The sequence below is a fragment of the Silene latifolia genome, chromosome 1 (assembly GCF_048544455.1).
Source record: "Silene latifolia isolate original U9 population chromosome 1, ASM4854445v1, whole genome shotgun sequence".
NCBI lineage: Eukaryota > Viridiplantae > Streptophyta > Magnoliopsida > Caryophyllales > Caryophyllaceae > Silene > Silene latifolia.
This window is the reverse complement of record NC_133526.1, coordinates 139,286,999-139,305,750: the sequence shown is the minus strand read 5'-3', so window position 1 is coordinate 139,305,750 and position 18,752 is coordinate 139,286,999.

The following is an 18,752-nucleotide window of genomic DNA, read 5'->3' as shown; positions in this document are numbered from 1 at the left end:
AACAATCTTAGTAGAGATGTGTATTATTTTTAGAGAGAGGAAGACCAAAATAAATCACATGCAAAGTACACAAGTGAATGATAAAAAATGAACAACAATTTTGGTCTATATGGGGGACAAAACCGGTGGGGTGGAGTGTTAGGTGAGGAAGAGTGTTCAATTGTCTTATATTATTTTATCCTACATCACATGCAAAATAAATATAAGATAACTTATGGTAGTATATAAAGTAAGATGAAATGATTATGTTACTAATCATCCACTACTCTATTTTACACGGTTCACTTGCCCATTTACGGGTCCATGTTGGTTCTTATATTTGTCGCACAAATACGGGTAATTTTATTTTAAACATCGTTTCATGTTTAAATACATCCATAATTAATTCGTCCAAATCACTCAGTAAATATTCGTGTACCACTACACATATTATTTACGTACTAATATTAATCACATTAATCAATTAGTACAATTTTAGTAAATTAACAATTAATTAACTAAAACCCGTCTCCCAAAATTTATTATTCAATTATCGCATAATTAAATAATAACTGCCGTTCCTCGAGTTCGCAACTCGAATTATCTCTTAAAATAATTGCCTAACCTTTTGGTCTACAAATCAAAGGACTAAATAAATTGTATCTCATACAATTAATTAGTTGTCTATGGGGTTCGTTCCTATTGGTGTGACCGAAAGGGGTCAGTTGATCACCGCCGTCTCACGACAATAACATCAAACTCTAGTCAGCCAACCATTATCGATTTACGTTAATCAACTGACAAGGATCAAATAATTAAATATCTGATGATATTTCATTAATGAGATTTATTATGTTAACGCACTATTGTGGAGGACACTAACTCCAACAATCTCCCACTTGTCAGACACAAGGTGTTCGCTACCAATTCTCTTGTCCGTTTTAATCTCCCACTCAATCCAAGGTGTCTTTTAGGTCACACTTGCACACGAACATATCTCGAGTGGTATTCTCGATCGGGAGTGTGACTACCTGACCGGAAAAATCTCTCACAGATTACTTCCGAGCGTGGCCACGCATTTGTAGTCATTAACTCCTCGAGTGGCCTTGAGATATAGTTACCCAACGTGGGTGGACAATTCCTGTATGCCCTATCTATCCTATTGCACAATACAACTCACCATGACCTAGTAAATGCCCTTTTGGCCTCCTTTCACGGCACGACCTAAGACAAAAACCAAAGTCACTTGGAAACTGCACTTGCTCAGATAATATTCTCCAGTCAAAAGAATCGACTCATTAGAACATCTTAGAGATCCCCGCCACGACCAGGCATCTATAATAGAACTTAGGGACTCTCTAAATGGTCACTGTCCGGCAAAGGGTCACACACTCTGCCTATGTAATCGACCAGTCATCACATATGACCTTATGGTGTTGAACAACCATCAATCCACTTACAATATAGTCACTCCGAGACGTCACCTCATTAAGTGACTAGGGACAAAATACAATGTTCATCTTATTCACTTGAATAATGTTCAACATTGTCTCCACAACTTATTCAGATAAACAAGGTATTAAAAATTTAGTCACACTAAATAAAAAATTCATAAAAGAAATGAATGCGAAAACAATGAATGTGATTATCATATATATAATAAGAGATACACTATCCAATTATTACATATCCATAATCTAATGAAAATCTGGTACTCGTCTCAATCCCATAGCGACGACATGACCATCATGCTTAGCCTTTGATAAAGGCTTGGTTAAAGGATCAGCAATATTATCATCTGTCCCAACCTTACAAATGTCAATTTCCTTCCTTTCCACATAATCTCTAATTACATGGTATTTCCTTTCAATGTGTCTAGATTTATTACTAGACTTCGACTCTTTGGCTTGAAAAATATCTCCACTGTTATCACAATATAGAGTGGTAGGATCTTTGGTGGAATGGACTACTCCTAGTCCCTCCATGAATTGCCTAATCCAAACAGCTTCCTTTGCAGCCTCAGACGCTGCAAGGTACTCAGCCTCTGTTATAGAATCCGCAGTAACGCTTTGCTTGAAGCTCTTCCAGCAAACAGCTCCTCTATTTAGCATAAACACATAGCCGGATTGGGACTTCATGTCATCCCGATCGGTTTGGAAACTTGCGTCCGTGTAACCTCTTACACGCAACTCAGTTTCTCCTCCAAACACTAAGAACGAATCCGTAGTCTTTCTCAAGTACTTAAGGATGTTCTTTACGGCTATCCAGTGACTCTCACCAGGCTTGGCTTGATAACGACTTGTCATGCTCAAGGCATACGTAACGTCGGGACGAGTGCAAATCATAGCATACATGATAGACCCAACAGCGGAAGCATAAGGGACGGTCTTCATGTGTTCAATTTCCTTAGGGATGGAGGGAGACTGTGACTTGCTCAAAGTAATCCCTTGGCCCATAGGTAGAAATCCTCTCTTGGAGTCTTTCATATTGAACCGGTCAAGAACTTTGTCAATATAAGCTTCTTGGCTCAATGCTAGTATCCTCTTGGACCTATCCCTATAGATCCGGATACCCAAGATTCGTTGTGCCTCTCCCAAGTCCTTCATTTGGAAGTGTTTCCCTAGCCACTCCTTAACGGAAGTAAGTGATGAAACATCATTCCCAATGAGCAATATGTCATCCATATATAGGACAAGGAATGCAACCTTACTCCCACTAAACTTCATGTATAAACACGGTTCTTCCACACTTCTAGTGAAACCGTATTGTTTAATTACATGATCAAAGTGATGATTCCAACTCCTAGATGCTTGCTTAAGACCATAAATGGACTTCTTGAGCTTACACACCTTCTTAGGGTTAGATGTATCCACAAAACCTTCAGGGTGTATCATGTACACCTCTTCTTCTAGAATCCCATTCAAGAAGGCGGTTTTGATATCCATTTGCCAAATCTCATAATCATGAAATGCGGCAACCGCTAAGATTATCCTAATGGACCTAAGCATAGCGACTAGAGCGAAGGTTTCGTCATAGTGTAAACCATGAACTTGGGTGAAACCTTTTGCCACCAATCTAGCTTTGTAAACATCCACATGTTTATCGACGCCGAGCTTAATTTTATATATCCATTTACACTGAAGGGGTCGCACTCCCTCAGGTAAATCCACCAAGTCCCATACTTGGTTCTCGTACATGGAATCCATTTCGGACCGCATGGCTTCTAGCCAAAGCTAGGAGTCGGGACTAGACATGGCCGATTTGTTGGTAGTGGGTTTATCACTTTATAAAAGTAACAAAACACCATCCTCTTCGATGTTACCAAGGTAGTGGTCAGGTGGATTAGAAATCCTACTTGACTTTCTGGGAATAATTACCGTTTCAGAGGAAGAGGAAATGCTATCCTCCACGTTCTCCTCTACCTCATTCTCGGTTTGTGGCTCTCGAACTTCTTCAAGTTCAAATTTTCTCCCACTCTGTCTCCTAGAAATAAACTCCTTTTCTAGGAATACAGCATCACGAGCCACAAACACTTTGTTCTCGTGTTTATTGTAGAAGTAATAGCCACGTGTTTCCCTTGGATATCCTACAAAAAGACATTTGTCAGACCTGGGTGCAAGCTTATTGACAGACTTGATCTTAACGTACGCTTCGCAACCCCAAATACGTATGAATGAAAAATGAGGGACTTTCCCTGTCCATATCTCATATGGAGTCTTATCGGCCGCTTTAGTCGGGCTTCGATTTAGTGAAAATACTGTAGACAAGAGGACAAAACCCCAAAAAGAACTAGAAAGCTCAGTTAGACTCATCATAGACCGAACCATATCTAGTAAAGTTCGGTTTCTCCTTTCGGCCACACCATTTAATTGCGGTGTGCCAGGAGGAGTCCATTATGATACTATACCACAATCTTTTAGGTGTGAATCAAATACAATATTTAGATACTCACCACCACGGTCGGACCGTAGGGTCTTTATCTTTTTATTCAATTGGTTCTCTACTTCATTTTGGAACTCTTTGAACTTGTCAAAAGCTTCACTCTTGTTCTTCATTAAGTAGACATACCCATACCTACTTAAGTCATCAGTAAAAGTAATGAAATAGTGAAAACCTCTTGTAGCGGTGATGGTTAATGGTCCACACACATCCGTATGTATGAGAGCCAAAACCTCACTAGCTCGTGTCCTTTTTCCCGCAAAAGGTGCACGAGTGCCTAGAAGGCAAGACTCACATGTACGATAAGATTCGAAACCAAATGGTTTGAGCACTTTTGATGAAGCAAGTCTCTTAATGCGTCTTTCGTTTATGTGGCGTAAACGACAATGCCAAAGGTAGGATTCGTTTGGATCACCCGTTTTGAGGTTTTTAGTTTCCACATGATAAATGTCATTAACATCATTTAAAATATAAATGCCTCCAATTGAAATGGCCTTGCCATAAACCACATCATTAAAAGAAAAAGTACAACACTTGTCCTTAATCATAAAACAAAAGCCTTCCGCGTCTAATGCGGAAATGGAGATGATGTTCTTAGTTAAAGTTGGTACAAAATAACACTTATTTAAATACAACTCTAAACCACTAGCTAAAGTGAGCACATAGGTCCCCACGGAAACGGCGGCTACTCTAGCTCCATTGCCCATGCGGAGATCCACATCACCTTTTGCTAGTGCTTGCACGTCCCTTAAACTCTGCAAATGATTACAAAGTGTTGGGAAATGTGTCCTCAACAATAGTGCGATCACATGATTTAAATATCATTATTAAATCTCATTTTAAGAATACATGTGGGATGTAATATTTTACAGTCAACTGGTCCACACATATCGGTAATGATTGGCTGACTAGAGTTTGACATTACTGTCGTGCGACGGTGGTGATCAGTTGATCTCCTTAGGTCATACCTATAGGGAAATACTCTTAATTGATTATTTAATTGATCGTATACCGATACGATTTAATTAAATTGCTTAAAATTGACGTATGATTTTGTGAGTATAATTTACGTATCTTATTGTAAATATGATTAAATGAGACACGGTCTAAGTAATCGAATTATTTTATTACATAGATGAAATTATTGTTTACAGAAATAATTGAAACGGAATGAATAAATTATTATAAATACAGAATGTTGTAGTTTATAATTTGGAAACATTTTTGGTACAAGTAATTACGAATTACTAGTCGATTTTGTAAATGACATATTTTATGAGTATGTTGATTTTTAATATGTTAAAAATACATTACATTGTGACATGTCATGTAACATGTTACATGTGACAAATTTTACAAATGACAAAATAAAATGGATTCTCCATTTTATGCTTAAAACCGAAAATGAGGAGGGAGTGTAAGATATGTATTGTGTTTTTATCGTGAGTGGAAAACACAATTATCATACCTAAGTAGTAGCCATGCACACCTACCTTTTGAGAAGAGCAAAAATGAAAGGCATTGGGCATGCTACCCAAGGCCATTTTTTCGGCCATTGCACATGAAAAGAGAGAAGAGTTTTTCTCTTACATATCATTATCCATTCCTTTCACAATATTTTTCTAGAGTAAGAAAATTAGAAACTCTCTACAATTTGTAAAATTCTAGAGAAATAAAATCTCACAAAATTCCACCTCTTGACCGAAATTTTCAAGAGTAAAAATACAATTTATTTTGTGTCAATTTTATAGTAAAACTAATATTATTACTAGATCTAAATAATATTGGTTAATTATGAGTTTCCTTGGGTATATTCTTTTGGGAGGGATTCTATACTTGAATCTTGTTCATCCATAAGGAAAGCTCAAGAACAAGTGAGTAGGTGAACTCACTTGTGCCCATAAATCCGAAAATCACAATGTAAGATGATGGTTTCTTCTTTATATTGTTTATTTGTTTGCATGCATAAGATCCACCATTTAATTTTATGACAAATTAAAATAAAACATATATGAATATGTTGAGTACATAGATCTTCTTTTCCTTCAATCGGTATCAGAGCCATGGTTGTTTGCATGCAAATCGGTTATAATTTTTCCGAGTTATACGATTAACATATAAAACTTGTAAATTTGTGTTATTATGATATATCACAAAAATAATTTATGCATGTTAAAGTTTCTGATCCTAAAATGTATTTAGTATTTTTGGTTAATTTATGGATTTTTATTGTTCATTTTATATAATATTGGCATTAAAATGTGATTTTTATGATAAAAATGTCATTTTTGGACGAAAATTAGCTAATCTTCGAATTTTCCAGTGGTTTTTGGATATGTTTTCACATATATTATTTTTAGTTGATCTGGATATTTTCATAATTTTTGGAGTTATTATGCTCGAAAAATGGATTTTTCATTATTAAATTCTGATTTAGGTGAAAAATAGGTTAATATGAGATAAATTTCGAATCTGGTCATAGAAATTTAGTATGTTTTCACATGCAATTTTACAAGATGTGTGTAAAATAATGGGCTATAGTGAAGTCTTTTTGCATGATTTATGGATTTTGGAAGAAAAATAGCATAAATAGTGACATTATTAATGAAAAATTAATAAAACATAATCTATGACTAAGGAAAAACGTTATATGTTGCATTTTATTATCTTTTTCAGATCTAAAATTGAAAAGTTAATGAATATAATTTTTCCCATATTTTTATGATTATTTTAGTTAAAACCGATAAACCGCAACATTGTTTTTCCGGAAAAATTTCGAAATTTTTAACCTAAGTTTTTGAACATTATGAGTGTCATGGTATTTTTCCAGAATGTTCATGAGTTTAAATTTTAAATTTTGAATTTATTTGAAATTTTTTTGATTTATTTGAAGTTTATAGCTTATTTTTGTAATTTTTAGTCCATTAATGAACAATTTTATAAATATGAGTTAATTATGGTCAAATAATTAGTGAAGACTAAATTTTGAGTCCTAAGAGGTTAGGGTAATTAACTTATGCATAAATATGAATTTATGTAATTTTTGTGATTATAAAATGTTGAAATCACGCAAATCCGTAAAAATCGAGTAATATACGATATTGGCTAATTAAAGGCGATTTAGCATAAAATTGGGCATGTTCATACATATTATAATGCTGCATTTTCTTTATGATTGTCATAATTTTAATTTATGTAATTTTTTGAATTATGTAATTTCACTTAGTATGGCCTTAGATTTTAATTGGTATTACCCGAAATGTATGGGAATATCGATTCGGTTGTAATTTTTTGTGATCTCGTATCACCGTTTTGTAATTTAATAGATTTATTTTATTTTAGTTACAAATGTATAATAGGAAATTATGTAATTTGTTATGTAATTTTATTTATTTCGGAGTTCCCAAAGACGGATTTCTTCAAGATGGCGATACATAAAGACGGTGTTACCTCGAGATGCGTGCCACAACCGAAGTTCAAGGGATCAATGGAGTTGGTTTCCGAATATGTAACAGTTAAATAGTTTTCTATTTTAGGAAGGCCATACTAGGATTTATTTTTATGCTTTGCATTTTATTTATATGTTGCATGCATCGTTAAATCGCCATAACTAAAACATGCATTATCATTTTAATCGAGTTTTTCGACCGTGTCAATTACAATTATCGTAGTTCACCGCTTTAGTTCACTTAAAACGTGATAGATATTAAATTGACATGACCTCTCGCTAAAATAAACAATTGAGACTTAGCCTTACCAAATAGTAGAAACCATGAAGTACCAGTTTCGCAAGGGAGTTGAGCCGGCTTTACCGTAAGACAAACCTTGTTACATTGGTGAAGTGGGCGATAAATGTGTATCCACCGAATTCATATTGATAAGGGATGAATCGGCCCTACCGTGCCCAAGTTGATGTGGATTTGGATCATGGACACATTTATTCGAAATTTGGATTGAGCTCAACGGAAGTATTCGTGACCGTAGTCGCATGTGTTCCGGGCTAAAGATAAATGTTAATGTAATTTTATCGACCAAGAGTTCTAAAAGTAGAATCGATTAAAGAGTTAATTCCACCGAGTTATATTAATAAGGGATGAATCGGCCCTACCGTGCCCAAGTTAATATGAATTTGGATCTTGGAATCATTTATCATAGTTGGGTAGAGGTCACTATGTAAACGCTTTACTTGTTATTTACAAGTATTAATAAAACGATAAATGTTAAGTTTTTCCACTATTCTGTTATCATATTGTTCTATTTCTTTACCACAATTCATATACGATATCATTTCGATTTTGATACAAATCTCCATTAAAACATCGTAACTAAAGACAAAATTTGAATTTGCTTCTAAAACCTCGAATTAACCATTGCTAAGGATCTCTTGTAAAGAGTATAGATTAAAGTTATTCATTATCAAACAGGTTTTTGATTCTTGACTAACATATCTACTTACAATGGATTGTTATTCATATACTTAATTGAATTAAGTACCTTGAAGCGATAAATTGTTTTGGTAATTAGATTTGTCAGAATTCGTAATTGACCAACATAACGCAACCACTTCAATGAAAGTTTTAAGACTAAAACGAACAAATGAAGAGTAATCTTCATGAATTCAATTTTGCTTCTCAAAGCAAAGACTCATTGAAATGAGTGGGAGCATTCTCTTAAACCGTTAAGATGAGGACGAGGTTCAAGAAGTAAAGATTAGAATGGAATTGATACAAGGTAATGTTAAAGGTAAAGTTGTTGAGAATGACGATACTAAACCTATCAATCCCGACCGATAAAGTTTCCATTGTCTTAAATGTTGGACACTAGAAAGGAAACTACCCCAAATTATTGAAGAATCAACAAATTAGTTGTGGGACATCTAATAGGATCTTCTTCTTTAAATGTTTATATGATTGACATAAATTTTGCTAGTACTATTTCGTCAATATTAGAAACCAGTGGAGGTTTTCATCATTATGTATGTGATACATAGAATGATTAGAATATGACGACTAGTAACAATAATGTTGAGAGATAGAGTCATGTGTAATCAATCTAGTTTGGGTTTATAGTTGTACTTAATTATGACTATTAAGTGCATAAACTCTAAATAAGAATATAAACTTGCTAAGATACAAAGAGGTTTCACTTTAGTGGCCCTACACACCACAATTTGAGTATGGCTAGCCCATTATCAAGGTGATTATATTCTAAACCAAACTAGAATGATATATCATGAAGATGATGCAAGACTCAAATTGGTAACCTAAGATTAAACCATAAATTCTAGAATGATGAACGCAAAGAGTTATCGAGTACTCTTGAAACCATTAGATCTTATGGTATATGCGTATCTTGTATTCAAAGCAAGATGTCTCGTGCCTTTTGGTTGAAAAGGAGATCGAGAATGTAAATCATTGATACAGAATAGATTAATCATTTTCTTTTACCAACGATTTAAGTTGACGCTAATGTGTTCACTTAATAAGGTAAATAGAAAAATCTTTGAAGAAATTTAAAGAGTTCAAGGAATCACGATTTAGTCGTGATGGGATTATCAAAGTGAAGACTTTGATATAAGCCAAAGGAAATGTGATATAGTATCACAAGTTAATCTCTCTTAGCACGCATTATAGAATAATGTGTGGTTGGATTAGAAATCAAACGCTATTCAATATGGTTTGGACTTCAATCAAGTTACTTTGAGTTACTTGATCCTTTTGGGGAATTTATCATTTTTGTCTAAATTATTTTCCACTAAATCATATGAAATGGTAATGTACCATATTTGTAAGTTTTCACAAGAAACAAATGCTCATTTTTCCCTTTCAATTATCACGAGAACGACGGGTTTGCGGCTCGTGAAACTGTCTTTCTAAAATACAAGTTTATTTCTAGAAGACAGAGTGGGAGAAATTATTCAAGAGCCACAAAGAATGTTATGTCGCAAGAAACTGGTCTTTCTTGGTACATGAGACGTTTTGTGTAAGATGTTATTTCTTTAAAACCTAGGAGGTTAAATTCGTCACTTGTTGAAAATGATGAATTCATGCTACTTTTAAGAAAGTAAAGAGCTTATAACTTACAAAAGAAATCGTTTGATTCAAGTTGATTACTTCTGGAAAGTAATGAATATATGACTTACATAAGAGTGTTTAAGCCACAACTCACTGCAAGGCTTAAAACCATGAAAATCCGAAATAAAAAGGCTTGATTAGTGACAAAGGGTTTTTGCACTAATAAAGAGAGATTTCAAAGCAAGATTGGTGGCAAAGAGTTTTGCACTAGTTAAAATGCTTAAGTCTATTTGGATCTTCTTAGGGATTGTGTTTCATTATGAAATACATAGCGAGTGAATCTAAAACCCTCTTCTTCAATTAGAAGGAATGTATTCAATACATGTTATGAGTTTTATAGATTCTTACAATCCTAAGATAATGTGCAACTTAAGAGATGGTCTTGAGTAGGACATCAATGAGTTGGAATCAATGTTTTGATCATGTTATAAAACTTTTCTCGATAAGTCGAGAAGTTGTGTTTATACATGAAGTTTAGTGGGAGTTACGAAAATGTTAATTAGTCTTATATGTGAATGACATATTGATCATTGCGGATGATGTAAGACTTTTGGAGTATTATAATACATCTTTAATATCCGGATTTATGAATATAAATCCACATGATATTAGCATCAATAAGAAGTCTTATGTTGATAAGATTCATGACTAGTTCAATTAAATTAAACATATTTGATTCCATTTGCTTCCGCTGCCGGATCAATTAAATGAGTAATGATGTATAACACTTCATATACTTTGAGTATGATGAATTGTTTTCAAAATCGAATTTAAGTAATCTTTACCAAGTAAGCCATAAAGATTACCCTTAATTGCTTGCAGAAGCATTAAGGAAGTAAAACAAAGTGTTTATGATGCAATTTTTGTGTAAGGGTGTTACACAAATGACAATTGACAATTGAGATTGCGCATGGTTTCTGACAAAACCATGATCAAAACACATTAGGATGGTTAAGAAACCATTGTGGCTATGTTATTTAAGAAATATATTTTCTAGAATCGTTCTAGACAATAAAGAACAATGAGAGATATTTATAACGGAAATCGAGTACACTTGCAATCATGAGATGTGCAAGAGGATGAGTCCCGCACACTGTGAAAACAGTGGGAGCTATTCTTAGGCTAGAGGACCTATGTCTTGATTGGATCTCGACACGTACTCAGAAAGTTTTGTGATGCAAATGTATACATTACAGAGGAAAACGAGTATGTAGTAAGGTTGAGCAAGGTACAAGAAATTGATAAAACCTACTAACCAAAGCCTTCTCAAAGGCTAAACACGATGAGTCATGTCATTTCAATTAAATTGAAATGAACAACTACATGCAAGATCAAATTAGATTATAGAACATGAAATAGTAATCAGGTATTGACTATTCATGTATGATAATCGCATTTGTCGTTCGAGTTTTACTTTAAAACTCTTCTATTATACTTTGTTACATCCAAACGGGTTGTAGAGACAACGTTGAACCCCGTTAAAGTGAACTCGGATTAACATTGTATTCGGCCATAGTCACTTATATGAGGTGACGTCTCGAAGTGACTAGAGTGTGATGCGATTGATGGCAAGTTCAAGTGTCATAGAGTCATGTGAGATTACTAGTCGATCACATAGGCAGACTGTTAGGAACACCTTGTCGGGCCTTATGACCGCTTATAGAGTTCTGGCAATTTATATAGCCTGGTCGTGGCGAGAGCTACTATAGTATTCTAATGAGTCGATTTTTTTGACTAAAGACTATTCACCTAAGATGGCACAGTTTCAGATTAACTTTGATTTGTGTTACTACGACCTTCGTAAATGGGGTCAAATGGGTATATTTTGGGTTATGATGGTTGTGGCTAGTCGAAGGGAATGAGTGCGATAGGAATTGTCCATCCCCTTGTCAGGGTTAAAACAATATCTCAGGGCCACTCGAGGAGTAATGAACTGGAAATGCGTGGCCACGCTCGGAAGGTATCTATGATAGATAAATCCGGTCAATCAGTTATTCTCCAGATCGAGGAAACCACTCTCGATATGATCACTTGCAAGTACGACCTGAAAGACACCTTGCATTGAGTGGGAGATAGTAATTGGACAAGAGAATTGGTGACGCACACTTGTCGAGGACAAGTGGTAGATTGTTGGGAAATGTGTCCTTAACAATAGTGCGATCACATGATTTAAATATCATTATTAAATCTCATTTTAAGAATACATGTGGGATGTAATATTTTACAGTCAACTGGTCCACACATATCGGTAATGATTGGCTGACTAGAGTTTGACATTACTGTCGTGCGACGGTGGTGATCAGTTGATCCCCTTAGGTCATACCTATAGGGAAATGCTCTTAATTGATTATTTAATTGATTGTATACCGATACGAGTTAATTAAATTGCTTAAAATTGACGGATGATTTTGTGAGTATAATTTACGTATCTTATTGTAAATATGATTAAATGAGACACGGTCTAAGTAATCGAATTATTTTATTACTTAGATGAAATTATTGTTTACAGAAACAATTGAAACGGAATGAATAAATTATTATAAATACAGAATGTTGTAGTTTATAATTTGGAAACATTTTTGGTACAAGTAATTACGAATTACTAGTCGATTTTGTAAATGACATATTTTATGAGTATGTTTATTTTTAATATGTTAAAAATACATTACATTGTCACATGTCATGTAACATGTTACATGTGACAAATTTGACAAATGACAAAATAAAATGGATTCTCCATTTTATGCTTAAAACCGAAAATGAGGAGGGAGTGTAAGATATGTATTGTGTTTTTATCTTGAGTGGAAAACACAATTATCATATCTAAGTAGTAGCCATGCACACCTACCTTTTGAGAAGAGCAAAAATGAAAGGCATTGGGCATGCTACCCAAGGCCATTTTTTCGGCCATTCCACATGAAAAGAGAGAAGAGTTTTTCTCTTACATATCATTATTCATTCCTTTCACAATATTTTTTCTAGAGTAAGAAAATTATAAACTCTCTACAATTTGTAAAATTCTAGAGAAATAAAATCTCACAAAATTCCACCTCTTGATCGAAATTTTCAAGAGTAAAAATACAATTTATTTTGTGTCAATTTTATAGTAAAACTAATATTATTACTAGATCTAAATAATATTGGTTAATTATGAGTTTCCTTGGGTATATGCTTTTGGGAGGGATTCTATACTTGAATCTTGTTCATCCATAAGAAAAGCTCAAGAACAAGTGAGTAGGTGAACTCACTTGTGCCCATAAATCCGAAAATCACAATGTAAGATGATGGTTTCTTCTTTATATTGTTTATTAGTTTGCATGCATAAGATCCACCATTTAATTTTATGACAAATTAAAATAAAACATATATGAATATGTTGAGTATATAGATCTTCTTTTCCTTCACAAAGGTGAGAGCCACATCCGGTATCAAGTACAAGTACCCAAGTGGAAGTACAAGCATAATTAACGTCTATCACATAGAGAGAAGAAATCATACCAATAGGCGTCACACGCCCTTCCTTTAGATCCTCCAAGTATTTGGGACAACTCCTCCTATAATGCCCCTTCCCATTACAATGGAAACATTCGGCCTCGGAGAGCTTGACACTTTTTGCCTTGGGATTGTCATTTTCAACGGCCTTCCCCTTTCCCTTGTCATGTTTCTTTGACGATTTCTTGAATTGGGACTTTTCCTTCCCTTTTCCTTTCTTGACTCCAAGGGACATGTTCTTTAACTTCATGGTTAAAACATCTCCCTTTTCACTCCCACTAGCTTCCATATTCCTCTCCGCTTGGGTGAGGAGTGCATGAATTTCATGGTAACTCTTATCCATGTCATTCATGTTGTAGTTTACCCTAAAGTGGGCAAAATTGGTGGGAAGTGAGTGGAGGATACGATCCACCACAAGAGTCTTAGGAATCTTACACCCTAGACGCTCTAGGATGTCAACATATTCGACCATTTTGAGTACATGGGGACCAACCTTTTGGCCCCTCTCAAGCTTAGCTTCAAAGAAGCGTGCCGCCGCATCGTATTGACGGACTTTAGGTGTTTGTGAAAACATAGTGATCATACGAGTGAATATCTCGTACGCATTTAAAGAAATGCATGATAGCTTGAGCTTTGGCGACATCGACCATATCAACACATTCTTGATATCATTCGACATCCTCACATGGTCATCATAGGCGGTTCGCACCGCCGATGAAGCCCTAGCACCGGGCTCGATAGGAGGAGCATCGGTCAAGTAAGTGAGCACATTGTCGGACAACGCGGCACTTTTGATGTTGGATTCCCATTCAAGAAAGTTACTACCGTCATCTTTTAAGATACATTTGTCCATTACGGACCTTAGCCATCAATCTTTGCCTAGTGAAGTAGTCGATGGAGTTGATGAAGTTGCCATTGCGAATTAAAATGCTACAACAAAAAGGAAAAAATTAACATCCATTCTTTTTTTTTTTAAATTACTTGTAAAAACATGTTTAGCAAGTTTTAGCATTTATATAATGATCTCCTAGTAAATTATATAAATGATTCCAAGACCCAAATCTTAAACAAAAATGAGCATCGCTTGGGCGAAATATCCCATAATTGTGTAAATTCGGTAAGTCACGTTGACTAATTCTACCTCTAGAACTCTTGGTTGACGAATTTTCATAAATTCATCTACTAGCCCCGAAACACAAGACCGTCTTATATCCCGTTGAGTCCAACCAATATTAGCGTGTGATAACCGTTTACCACCCTACTTACCCAAGGTAAAAAGAGAACACCCCGCTTGGGCGAGCGTGGCTCTAATGAACAAGAGATTCATAGGTGTTACTAATTGGTAAGGCTAATCTAAATTTTAGTTATGTGAGAGATCTTGTCAATTTAGTCATAAATTCCTTATAAGTGAATTAATTCGGTGAATGTAAATGACGTGAATTGACAACCGGAAAATAAAATGCATGTGAATGGCGATTTTGGCATGCGCGAAAATAAAACAAGCAAACAAGTAAGCATATGAATAAATCCTAGTATGGCCATCTAGTTAATAAAAACTAGTCTATTACATTTCGGAAACCAACTCCTTGGTCCCTTGCCTCTTCATTCCAAAAGTGGCTCCTTCTTGTGGGATTTGGAACACCTTCAAAAAATAGACTCCGTCTCGATGTAATCCGTCTTTTGGAAACGCCGGTAAAAAATAACTATTACAAATGAATTACATAGCTATTCCTATTATACATTAATTAATAAAATAAATAAAACTATTAATTAATTACAAACCGACGGTACAAGATCGTATTTAATTACAAACAAATCGATATTCCCATTCATTTCGGGTAATAACGATTAAAATTAAACTAGGCAATACTAGGTACAACAAGATAAATACTTTAAATAAATGACAATCATTCATTCAACTTAAATAAATATGATTAAAATGCTGTAAAATCATGCCAAAATCGCCCTACCTATCAATCGTTGGTATTCATCTCGGTTTTGTGGATTTAATCGATTTTTAACATGTAAAAATCAATAATCAACTCTTAAATATCATTTAAGTCCAAAATAATTTGTCTAAACTGTTTTGAACCTCAAAATTAGTCCTCATTAATTTTATGATAAATAATTAGTTTGATTTGGTTATATTTTGCTAATTTAATCGGTAAAATCATAATATTTAAGCAAAAATCCAAAATAATTGAAAAATTACCCAAAAAATTGAAACAAAAATTTTTAGTATTCTGGAACACTCCCAAGAACACCAAAATGTCAGAAAAATTGCCCAAAAATTACGGATAAAGTTTATGAAGAAAAAGATCGATATTTATCGGTTTTTAACCACTAAAACCAATAAACATAAAAAAAAAGTGAAAACACATATTAAAATTTACTTTAACATTTAAATAATATTTTTAAATGTACATAAGTTTATCATGGGCAGAATCAAATGTTTCGAAATTATGATTATTTAATTTCACTTTTATCGACTTTTATCTCATAAAATTAATAAACATGCAAAAAAATTCGAACCAACCTTCAACCTTTTTCATACAATCAGTAGAAAATATGCATGAAATACCATAAAAAATCCATGCACCTAATCAACATTTAACTATTTTTAGTCAATTTTTAACTAAAATACGGCATTTTGACTCGGTTTTCTACCAAAAATCATTAAAAATAGCAAAATAACTTCAAAAATCACCAAACTTAACCACAAATCTTTTAAGATCAGTAGGTATGCATGCCGCAAAATTTTCGTGCTAAAACCTCTTCTAACACAATTTTTGAGTTTTTATAAATTATCTCATAATTCATTAAAATGCTTAAAATCAACATGTAAATTACAAGCCTAAGCTCTGATACCACTTGAAAAATCATAGATCCATATTAGACTCTCTAATAAAAATTAAATTATTTCATAATTTATCATTTAGGTGATCTATGTAACATGCATGCAAATATAAAAGCATGAAAATGAAAGTTTAAGGAAAAACAATTTCCTTACATTGATTTTATGGTAAAATGGGCACAAACTAGTTCACCTTACTAGCTTGTTCTTGAGCTTATACCAAATGGATGATCCTCCTTACTAATCTTCAAAGAGAAGATCTCCTTCAAGATGCACCCAAGAACTTAACCCAAAAATAATAAGTAATTAACTAGAAACTTGTTATTATTATACCCTTGATAATATTTTAATATTACTAACTCTCTTAGTAAATATTAATATGTATACTAACAATCTTAGTAGAGATGTGTATTATTTTTAGAGAGAGGAAGACCAAAATAAATCACATGCAAAGTGCACAAGTGAATGATAAAAAATGAACAACAATTTTGGTCTATATGGGGGACAAAACCGGTGGGGTGGAGTGTTAGGTGAGGAAGAGTGTTCAATTATCTTATATTATTTTACCTTACATCACATGCAAAATAAATATAAGATAACTTATGGTAGTATATAAAGTAAGATGAAATGATTATGTTACTAATCATCCACTACTCTATTTTACACGGTCCACTTGCCCATTTACGGGTCCATGTTGGTTCTTATATTTGTCGCACAAATACGTTTAATTTTATTTTAAACATTGTTTCATGTTTAAATACTTCCATAATTAATTCGTCCAAATCACTCCGTAAATATTCGTGTACCACTACACATATTATTTACGTACTAATATTAATCACATTAATCAATTAGTACAATTTTAGTAAATTAACAATTAATTAACTAAATCTCGTCTCCCAAAATTTATTATTCAATTATCACATAATTAAATAATAACTGCCGTTCCTCGAGTTCGCAACTCGAATTCGCTCTTAAAATAATTGACTAACCTTTTAGTCTATAAATCAAGGGACTAAATAAATTGTATCTCATACAATTAATTAGTTGTCTATGGGGTTCGTTTCTATAGGTGTGACCGAAAGGGGTCAGTTGATTACCGCCGTCTCACGACAATAACGTCAAACTCTAGTCAGCCAACCGTTATCGATTTACGTTAATCAACTGACGAGGATCAAATAATTAAATATCTGATGATATTCCATTAATGAGATTTATTATGTTAACGCACTATTGTGGAGGACACTAACTCCAACCCCACGGTGGTGAAAAATGACAAGAACGAGCTAATACCCACAAGGAAGATCACCGGTTTGCGAATGTGTATTGATTATCGTAAGTTGAATTCCGCAACAAGAAAAGATCATTTACCTCTCCCATTCATTGATCAAATGCTTGAGAGGCTAGCCTCTAATAAGTTCTTTTGCTACCTTGACTGGTATTCGGGATTCTTCCAAATCCCGATACACCCGGATGACCAACACAAGACCAAATTCACATGCCCCTATGGTACCTTTGCCTATAGGAGAATGCCCTTCGGGCTATGCAATCCTGCTGCCACATTTCAACGTTACATGATGAGTGTCTTTTCCCACTACATAGAAACCATAATGGAAGTATTTATGGATGATTTTAGTATCTATGGGAAAGATTTTGAGTCATGTTTGCATAATTTGTCACTTGTCTTGCAAAAATGTGAAGATGTTAGCCTTGTTTTAAATTGGGAGATGTGTCACTTCATGGTCAATGAAGGCATGATCTTGGGTCATTTGATTTCGGAAAAGGGAATCAAGGTTGATAAAGCTAAAGTTGAGGTGAAAGAGAAATTGCCGTCACCCGTGAATGTAAATGGGGTGCAGAGTTTTCTCCGTCACACCGGGTTTTACCGTCGATTCATAAAGGATTTTTCTCAAATTACAAAACCCCTTACTCAACTCTTGCTCAAGGATGCCCAATTCCAATTTACTTATGATTGTGTTGAGGCTTTTGACAGGATTAAAGAAGCTCTAATTTCGGCACCGATTATACAACCGCCAAATTAGGAGTTGCCTTTCGAGATAATGTGTGATGCAAGCAACTATGCCATTGGCGCGGTTCTTGGCCAACGTATTGGGAAAGATTTACATACCATATACTATATAAGCAAAACCGTTGATGCTACACAAGTCAACTATGATACCACGGAAAAGGAACTTCTTGCTATAGTGTATGCTCTGGACAAGTTCCGCTCCTACTTGCTTGTATCCAAAGTGATAGTGTTCTCGGACCACCGTGCCTTTAGAAAACTCTTGACAAAGAAATAATCAAAACCACTCTTGTTGAGGTAGATATTGTTGCTTCAAGAATTTGACTTAGAGATAGGAGACAAGAAAAAGGACGAGAATGTAGTTGCGGATCACTTGTCAAGGATTCGG